The 10,511-nt window shown below is 42.6% G+C and overlaps 1 protein-coding gene across 1 annotated transcript in view; it reads left to right on the top strand.

The window, feature by feature from the left end:
- The first annotated feature begins 3,697 nt into the window (after positions 1 to 3,697).
- The window catches only part of LOC125307283 (cell migration inducing hyaluronidase 1), a 62,940-nt gene continuing 56,126 nt past the window's right edge, over positions 3,698 to 10,511 (top strand). The window contains exons 1-3 of the mRNA XM_048263175.1: positions 3,698 to 3,729; positions 4,360 to 4,407; positions 4,497 to 4,576. The gene's annotated coding sequence lies outside the window, so the exon portion shown is untranslated. The remainder of the gene's footprint in view (positions 3,730 to 4,359; positions 4,408 to 4,496; positions 4,577 to 10,511) is intronic.

Genomic DNA, 10,511 nt, shown 5'->3' with positions numbered 1-10,511 from the left:
AGGAATGAAATGCACAATGTTTGGACTACCATTTTCTTACGAGAATTAAGTTCTTTTCACATAAAATATACTCATTTTAGCGCTTGACAAATGGAAAAACAAGCACTTTATCCTAAGCAGCATATTTAATGTCTGTGTATCAGTTTGAGGTGACGTGAGAAAATAGTTTATTTTAGTTATAAATGTTAAAGGGGATTGTGTTCTAAGAAGTTAAAAACATAATGATATTCTTGCAATGATCCAGTAAGTAGCCGACGACCACAGGTTCACCTGAAGGTGAAACATTTCATCACCTGTGATTTGAATTCGTTCATAGAATTCATAGTCTCGAATTCTAGAATTCATTCATCCACGGCTAGTAGCTGGCTGGGACCTTTCCTATATGGTTTGCGTTCAAAAGACTCACCTCACCTTACAGCTGAAAAAGCATGAAAGACCTTATTTGGATTACATACAACAGAGGCAGTGCTCTAAACTTCCTTCCTTCTCCCCACTGTTTAGTTACTACTTAATTTATCAACCTGCAAATATTCAAACAGAATAACCGATAAGCACCCTTCACTTCATTTGTGTCAAGCTACCTTCAAGCACACCCTGGGCCATTGGGACACATGGCACAGTGATGGAGACAGTTGTGAAGTGAAGTCAATAGACAGTGATATGTGGGTTTCTACATCCGTCCGCTGTCGGCTGTCCTACTTCCCACACTTCACGCCACAGAGTCTGCAAGGAAGCCAACCTCATCAAATTCTCAGAAACCACACTGCACAGGAAGTTGCTGAATGCCTCAGTGACCCTGCAATGATTTGATGAATTTGTAGGCATGCCCTTGAGTACACTTGTGTAAAATATCTGTTCAAGATTGTGTCTGATAAGACCGCATTAACAACTGGAGCCTTTTGCAATCATATGTACCATAGCCTACACACCTTTAATAGCTTGAGGCCTCCACTTCTCGTATAGTAGAATCAATGTGCACAAGAAAACCTAAATTGATGGATCTGCTGCTTCTGTGCAATTTCTCCAAGATGTCAGTCTGAACTGAAAGAGTTTTTTCACACATTTGTGCAACATTGAGTTATTTGTGACTCAGATAAAGCCAGTGGCTCTGTAAATTAAATAGATTTGACTTGACAATGTTGTGCTTGCCTGGTATGCCTGGATGGTTTAAGCCATCTAAAGTCTGCAACAGAGAATGAAGCAAATAAGTCCCACTCCCTCTTCATGCATTAAGAAGTAGGTAAAGCCAATGTTAACTTACGTTTTTTTATATATACTTTTTTGATCCCGTGAGGGAAATTTGGTTTCTGCATTTAACCCAATCCGTGAATTAGTGAAACACAGCACACAGTGAGGTGAAGCACACACTAATCCCGGCGCAGTGAGCTGCCTGTATCAACAGCGGCGCTCGGGGAGCAGTGAGGGTTTAGGTGCCTTGGTCAAGGGCACTTCTGCCGTGGCCCACTGGTCATGGCTCGAACCGGCAACCCTCCGGTTACAAGTCCAGAGTGCTAACCAGTGGGCCATGGCTGCCCTCTAGCACTACAAACTTCACGGTTAGCACTACAACTCGCTTTGATACAGGTTAGGCCTACCTTTTTTTTTAATTAACATGAAGAATCTGTTTATGTAACTGCTTTACCTGGTCGACCTGGTCTGTCTGTTTGTACATGTCAATGATGTTTTCCACCAGGAGGTCTGCATGTATAGACTCCATATCGGTCCAACACAACCTCATGTAGTCAGGATGGTCAATGGAAACGGTTAGCATTGCAGGTTCAAGTTTAGATCTCAGATTTGTCCATATGAAGAATTTGGTTCCAAAACGCCATATCCTCCATTTCAATGAATTTTCATAAATCATTTTTTTTTTTTTTTTACATTTTGTTTTCCAGGTGATGTCAGTGGAACTGTAATTGGGTTATTGTCATTTGATTTATCTTTATATTTATCTTTACTCAAACAAAACAGCAAAATTGCGATGGAGCATACAGTGTGTACAAATTGCATTTGGGGTTTTCTGCTATATGAGAGCTATCACTCTACTATTATTCCCATTATCATGGAAAATATAATGTTCAGATAAGCGACAAATTATTATAATGGCATTGTATAACAACCAATCATAGTCATTTAAAAATTTTCAAATGTATTTATTTGTTGCTTTTATTTTTCCTTCTAACTTGCTGAGGCCCCCATGGCACCCCCTCGCGGTCCCCCAGGGGGCCCCAGGCCCCACTTTGAAAACCACTGACCTAGCCTACACATTTTGCCCCTGGAAGTATGAGTAGTGTGTGCAGTGAACAAACTTTGAAGATTGGTAGGGTATTGTTGTGCACACTGGAGGCTCACATGATAAATAAATGAGGCAGGTGATTATAAAGTTGGGTGCTTCTTAAAAGTTGAGACTTTACAGTTTCGTCCAGTTGCCAATAGATAATTAGAAAACTGAATAATGGAATACAATATATTAAAAGGAAAACTGCATGGGAATGATTACTGTGAGAGCTGTAGTCTTCAGAAACAGACAACGCGCCCCAGACTTGCCTGTGGCGGATCTGTTGGCACGTGTCACACACAATGAGTCTGAGTGGCTAAATGTTAAGAACAACAACGACATAGTCAGCCTTATGTCATCATAATGACTATGAGACTGTAGAGACATTTACGCATTCATGACCAAGACTGTTATTTCTAAATTTGTTTAGAACATGACTCCTGTGCAAACTAGTTCAACTATTCTTTTCCCCGACTCCCCAACGTAAACAGCGACCTCTGTGGATAAACGATGATGACAGAGAACTACACCGATCAATGAGAATATGACCAAACGGTTGTTGCGAAGACTTGAGAGCAGCATCAAGTAAAGCAGAGTCGGTCACCTGTCGCAGATTCTGCTAACCTCTCGATCGCCTTTGACATATTTATATTGTTCACATTTTTGGGCAAATAAAAATAGCCAATGGGTGTGAGAGAGATATAGAATGCGAACACAATTTCTAACGTAAACAGAGCCTCGATTATTTGCGTCGAAAGTCACTTTTTATTGTGCCGGTTAACAGGCTCTCATCGTGAAAACGCATCTACCACTGTGCAGGACTGCATTCTGTCCATCCCTTTTGAACTAGCCTATCCATCTGTGTGCCGTTATGGCTAATATTTCGAAATTCATAATTTGTCTGAATGTTGAGGATGGAGTTTGACAACAGGCTACAAAATGCGCGCGCGCGTTATAAACTCTCCACATGTTACCCTAAATCTGAACTCATTAGTGGCTTAACTGGCTAGGTTTCGGTCTACATGAGAGAGAGAGAAAAACCTCTCTGTCGGGAGGAAGTCATGCTCAAGATCCTCTGCTTGAGAGGATAAACGAGCCTCCTTACTCACTCCTCGATACATAATGTAGCCTAGTGTACTGTTCTTATTCACACACGTTGGCGTAATGTTTGTAGCCTACTGTAAATGGAATCTGAGCGAAAAGGATTGCTTAGGAATTTAGAAGACCAACCACATTTGAGTGGGCGTGGTTTGCCTCAGCTGTTGTAAACAGTGAGCGCAGTTCCAAACCTGAAGCAGAGAGGTTTGTATAAATATGAGACCACTCGCTCCCTGCACGATCAGAGCCGACACTTGTACACATGGTCTCTATCAGACCTTTTCGGCATCAACTGTCTAAGGCTGCACTTCGCCAAGAAGTTGTCAACGATAGGCCCTGCCCTTATGCTACAGGTTGGTCTGTCTTTATGGAGTTATACCTTTTGGGATATTAAAGAATCCTAGATTTGTCATTCAGGTGTTTGCTACCAAGTGAAGGCAGAATTTGCTGCCAAAGCTACAGGTGTATGTGAAGGGAAAATAGCTGCATTTTACTCGCTGTGGACTACTGAGAAGACGCTCCGAGCAATTGGTGAGAGCGGCGTTTTAATTCTGTAAAGGTGTGCCTTTTGTGATTTGGTTGCCTGTCGATTTGGGTCATGCATTTTAATGTGTCTTCTCTAGCATTTTTTCTTAATGAAAGAATAGCTATCAGCTGTTATACTTAAAACTTCAGACTTATTACAGGTAGGCTATAAACGCAATCGTTCCCTCGCTTGTGCGCATTTTAGCCGAAACAGCGCAATTAACAGGACCACGGTCTACAGTGGCATCATATTTCATCAGGTGCAAGCTGACGTGCATGTGAATTTTCTAAATTATCGTAAAGACCAAATGTAAGATTTCAGCAAAACGGCAACAGTAAGGTAGGCTATTTAGGTCAGCTACACTCCCTTACTCGCGTCCAGACGATGCATTTTCTTGTTCGGCGGCGCGTCAAGTTGATTTTCTTGCTTTTCTGTTGATCGTGCACCTTGCATCCAGCGGCGGAGATACCGCTATCAACTCTAATGTCCGGTCACAATTGATTAGGTTTGTATGCCATCCACATGCATCATGTAAAACAATAACATAAATGATGCTGCTGATATCTTAACAAATTCATGGTTCATGCCTGATAGATAATCTCGTAGAAGCAGATACCTACTTCTATGACAAAGATGCATTCTACGGGGACTATCGATCAGAAATCAGAGTGGCGGTAAGTTTGCTTCTTTTTCTAATTTGTTTAGCCTAATGCATAATTTCATATTTTGGAGGAATGCATGTCTATATGTGAAGCATTACAAATTTGCCTTGAAATGAAGCGATTTGAAGTTTTAGTTATTTATTTTCTGCTAATTAACGTCTGGGGAAGAAAAAGTTCAGATCAATTTTACTCAGTTTAATCTCTATTGCCACCTGTCCTGACATTTAGAGATGGTAGCATGTGGGCCTAAACTCCCTGTATTAGTCATAAGATTGAAAATAGTCAGATAGAAATCTTGGTAGAAACTTCATAATAAATCATAGCATTGACTGAGATTGCACAGTCAGGTCATCAAAGGGTCTTGGCTTTGGTGCATATGCACTCTCTCACTGTTCAATAGATTAAATATGTACAGCTGGCGGTATCTATCTCTTTGGGATTGCCTGACTCAGTATGTGTTTGCATTGGTACTGCCTGTGGCCTTGGGATTCCTGAGCTGGCATGCCTCTGCTCGGCAGAGCTGTAGTAGGCTACCCAGTCAGCCCTGTGCCATCGCGGTGGACTGGGCCACAAGCCAGACTCCACAGTTTATTTGAGGAAGCTATCACGCTCCCACATACTCTGAAAGGGAAAGGCACACGTATTGTGTCCTCACAAGCCCGCTGGCAGGGATGTTGGCTGCTGTCGATTTGGAAATAATAGCTCTTTATATCTTTTGCCTGGAAACTAGTGTAGGGTTTGTCTATCCATCAACCATTAAATGGTCTGTGAAATTGTCTCGTGGAAAGGTTCTCTGTCTTTGCACAGTGCAATGGATTTCTGCATTTAGGAATATCATTTTGACTTTGCCGTTAGTTGAGAAGTGAAAAATGAAAAATCATTACCCAAATGCAATGCTATGAGATTTGATTTGCAAGCTCCAGCATTCAGAAAGCAGCAGGTAACCCCTGTCTCCAAGCTGATTATAAATCTAGCAGAAACGGTGTCAGGTAAAGCCCTGCTTTTTCCCTGTTGATGCTTATTTTAAGGCACACATTAAACACCCTAGAGCCAAAATGGCTGGCTGTCCACTGACCCAATTTCCAGACAGGTGGATGTAGACAGATCTCCTCTGGCTGTGGGCCTTCTCTAGGTGCTCATGTCTCCTCTCTTCTCCTTTCCTCTCTTCTCCTCGCCTCCTCTTCTCTTCTCTTCTCCTCATCTCATCTTCTCTCCTCTCTTCTCTTCTCCTCTCTTCTCTTCTCTCTCCTCTCTTCTCCTCTCCTCTCCTCTCCTCTCTTCTTTTCTCCTCTCCTCACCTCTCTTCTTTTCTCTCTCCTCTCCTCCCCATGTGCTAGAGGACAGAGGACCTCCTTCTCTGTTCCTCCATCACAAACGCCATAGACCCTGCTGTTACTGATACAGCACATTTATCATGCTGGTGCCTTACAAATAGGACAGCGGTATAGCTAATTACCCTGCAAGTGAATTAGGTGAGATTTGAATATTAAAATGAAAGAGATTAAGAAGGTATTTAGTCAGTTTTCCCCCCTGACAGTGTGATACTAATGGGATTTGACTTGAGACCTTAAACTGCAGATCTTGGCATAGAAATAGAAAATAGGCTGTGAAATCTCTTCGCCAGCCAGCTGTGGAATCATAGTAATGTGTCTTAAAGTTACAACACTCATAACATTATTCTAACAACCGTTGTTCTACTGATGCATTGCAATAGATGTTGAAGTCAATATGGCAAACAAATTGTTTTGTGGATTATTGCACGCATATATTATTTTTGTGGTTTTCTGTGTGAATGTCTGAGTGTCGCCTGCTATTTCAAGCCATTGTGCTGGCATGTGTCTGTCTCTTCAAAGCCAGTGTTGAGGGAATATTCCAGATGCTGTCTAAGTCTTAAACGAGTGACCACAGATTAACTGTAGGCTATCCTGGAATGACTCAGAGTTCAGATGAAAGTCCTGGCAGAGAAAAGGGGCTCGCTTGCAGCGTGCCAAGTTATGTGTTTAGACAGGCATACCTCATTACGTGTATATGGGAGGGCCTTGTAGATGCCATTAATAAGATGATCGAGAATAACATGAGGAATATGACTAATGGAACCCAAACAGAATTCCTCCCTGGCCTTCCAACTATTGGGATGATCTATTTTGGCAAGCTGCATTTGTAGGGCACAACCCCTATGTCATTCGTTAAAGCTTGTGCATGCAGTATGTTTGCGGCACTGGAGACATGGATCAATAATACAAAAGTAATGCAAGATAATGATGTCTAATGAAGTGATGAAGTGACAATAACAACGTCACTGACCTTTTCACTCCGCTGGCCCAAATAGAGAGAGAGAGAGAGAGAGAGAGAATCACAATAGTCAAAAATGTAATTTCAGTAAATTGCAGAAGCACATGAGAGGACATGTTTAGACCTGAGCTTCGTTTAGCTGTCATGGATGGAAATACATTCTTGTTGGGAACAGTATACAGGTAAATGGGGTGTGACTAGCGGAAAGAAAACATATGTAGAAGTTCACAATGGGATCTATTGCTTTTATTGTGCAAAATGCAAACAGATGAAACAAAACTCTACAACAAATACAGCTACATGTTTTATTTCCCTGGTGAAATTAGCATTATGCATGTTCCATATGCATAATGCATATGCATGTATTAGCAGGAGATACAGATACATTTGTGGACAGAACATGTCTATCACCTCATATCATATCTGAAAGGGCAATGATTTATACTTATCCTAAATGGGCAGTAGAATCAGAGCAAATATGTGGAGATACTTAAGGTCGTGAATTAGCTGGGGAAACCGCTGGAGCCATCACTCTCAGTCAAAAACTAATCCCTGCTGATACAACGGCGCGTTTGTCACTCCTCACATCTGTCAAAGCCCAAGTAATTCATAGCCTGTCAGACATCCCGCATGGGTCTGCTTCAGTCATTTCATGTTGACGTTACAGATGAAAGAATCCCTTGGCCAATGGGAGAGAGAGAGAGAGAGAGAGAGAGAGAGAGAGAGTGAGAGAGAGAGAGAGCACTCTGACTGTTTTCCTTTGGAGAAAACAGAGAGCGGAGGCATTTAGCACAATAAATCAGGGGTGGCGATGCTTTTGGTGCCAGTGGTCTCAGCCACTGCGCACAGTTGGAACGTCACCGTTGCCAGACCGATGCCATTTCCAACGATCAGCTGGAAGGCAGGGCAGTGAAACGGAATGGAGAGAATGGTCTGGGCTGACAGCCCCACAAAGAGGAGATGATGGACGGCAAGGCCGGTCATTTGGAGAGAGGACGCACACCTGCTCTTCTCCAGTAATGTATGACTGTAGACCAAGAGGAAAAGGGATGGTTTAAGTCCTAATGATAGGAGCGGAGAGACACCTGTGATAGGCCCGTGTTGAGTATACGGCACGCCACCATGGTCTAGTAAATCTTGTGTAACGGCTGTACATTTCCATTTGGCCAGCTTTGTGGCTCGGGGGAGTAGCATTCATCTGGCGGAGGTGGGGGGTAGAATTTAAAGGAGCGCTGTTGGAACCTTTATCAGAATCGGCATCTCTAGAGGAGAGGTTGAGGGGGGGGGCCACCTGCTGGTCCTCAGACATGGAACCATATGTTGGAGGAGTCTCCAGGCCCTCCCCAGCGCGCCTGGAACGTACACACTGGTACTCGGTCCAGATCACATGTGAGCATGGTAAGAAAACCTTGTATTGCACACACCGAGTATCTCCGTGTGTGTGTGTGTGTGTGTGTGTGTGTGTGTGTGTTTGTACATGCTTATACTGGTGTTTGTGCCTCACCACTGCATCGTCAGCGTGAATAATTTATGATGGAGATGGCGAACAGAGAGAGAGAAGAGAACAGCTGTTGTTGTGGAATTTATAGAACATGAAATGTCACCGACACGTGTACGTTCCAGCTTTGTGGTTTTATTTTTCGCTCAGGCTAATTTTTTGGGGAATATTCTGCAGCACATCTGATCATAGTAAACAATCAGGATGCAGAATCCCAACTGAGAATACGAGCCTCACTGTTCTTTCAACAAAAAAGCCAATCCAGCACATTTTATCATTTCAATTATTTTTTTTCTTCTTCCTCCAACTTGAAATGAGATGTTTGGCATTGATTACTGGGCTAAAAAATCGTGCCTGAATCCGTTTAGGGGGAGAAAAAAATTGCGTAACCAGAGCTAAGACAAACAGGTCTCACAGTCGGGTCGACCTAATGTTCTTCTCACGGTTACAACCCGCAGATCTGTGTTTGTCCTCTCGGAACTTAGACCCCGCAGGCTCTGCAGAACGCAGTCTGGAGCCCGTCCTGTGCTGGACGAGGCTGTTTCGGCTTAAGAACAGCCACCCCTGCATGATGTTGGGGCTCACCTTTCACCCCTCTCGACCTCTTGACCTTGGGGTCATGTTTAGGTTTGCTTTTTGTGACGTAGTACAGACTGGAGTCGTTTGGCAAAGTGAGAAGGGAGGGGTGTCTGTTGAACCCTTGTGTGATAGGAGAGTCTTAAACATTTCATGTTGAATATAGTTGTATAAAACGGTGCACTTGTCTCATATATTGTTCGGGGCAGTAAACAGTCTATGGCAAACCGTATAATTGTTCTCTCAGCACAGTCATAACTGATTGGGGTGTCTCTCACTGGATGGGAACAGACGGTTCTGGCTGCAGTGCCCTTGTCATAACACAAAACACTCCGCTCTATATTGACATGACTATCAGCCAAATTCCATAAAGAGTGTAGTGTTTAAGTGATATTCTTCTTCTCATTTGTCAAATTTAGAAATTCATGAGAAAGTGATTCGTTGAACATATTTTTAGGATCAATGGATCACTGACTTAATGTTTTTCATTAAATCCACAAAGTAACAATGTCCTGGACCATTGACTAGACACACTTTCATTTCAATCATTTTGAGTCCTCCCTCATGGTTTTAAGTGTGCACAGATCTTTAAATAAGCACAGACACATGTCAGTCAGTTTATCAGTCAGGCATCTATTTGTCTGGTGATGATGATCAGTCGTGATTTGCTTTGCTCAGTCAGAACTGCTTTTACTTCTGTCAGCTATGTGAGAGCATCCAGGGCCATCCCAAAATTATTGTATACCTTGAGATGAGTGATTTCAACATTCTCTTCAAAGTCCCTTAAATGATTTAAAAGGGAGAAGGTAAAGAATGAGGTGCTGATCTATCAACAGTCAAACATCTGCTGATTGTCAGGTTATGTGCACACTAGTCAGATAAAGTTTTAATATGCCGGTAGTAAACAACCTACGGTTTTTGCCACTTATGCAATAGTCATTTGGACTAGAATCAAAATTCTTTTCCCTAAGAATCCTTGGAAGCCCTCGCGTGTGGTATTTTCAAGTGATTTGGGTGATTAGTCTTGAAAAAATAAGATAATAAGAGACTACCCTCTTTCAGAGCAAGAGTGTTCACACTGTATTCAAATTTTGTTTACACTTGCTATATATTCATGGATTCAAAAATGACTCTTTAACAGATTGCAAATGGAGTTTTATCTATATGTTTATCTATACGTTTATCTATATGTTTTTGCTTATCACATCTAATGACCACCGGGGGGTGAGTCATTAGAAAAGGCTTCACAATGCTTATAGCATCAGTGGGACTTACGCCCAGCATAGCCTTCAAGCAGTGGTAAAAATGGGCACTCACCTTTTTTGCTAGGGAGGGAGATATTGAGGATGAGAGAAGGAAGAAGAGATTCAGGCTCAGAGTCCACCGGCCTATGACGCTCGCTCTGCTGCCCTGAGATTAAACAGGGCTTGATTTTGGACAACGCTGTCTGTCAGGTTGAGGTTTCCTGCCTGTCTGAGACTGCCCAGGCTAGACTAATGATTAGGAGCCAAGGCCAGACAGATAGCCACGTCTGATGATTCGCCAGCCTCGGACCTGTTTTCCATCTCAGAAAACACCTGA

The sequence above is a fragment of the Alosa alosa genome, chromosome 14, assembly GCF_017589495.1.
Source record: "Alosa alosa isolate M-15738 ecotype Scorff River chromosome 14, AALO_Geno_1.1, whole genome shotgun sequence".
In the NCBI taxonomy this organism is placed as follows: Eukaryota; Metazoa; Chordata; class Actinopteri; order Clupeiformes; family Clupeidae; genus Alosa; species Alosa alosa.
Note: the sequence above shows the minus strand (reverse complement) of the source record. Positions and strands in the feature narration are given on the sequence as shown.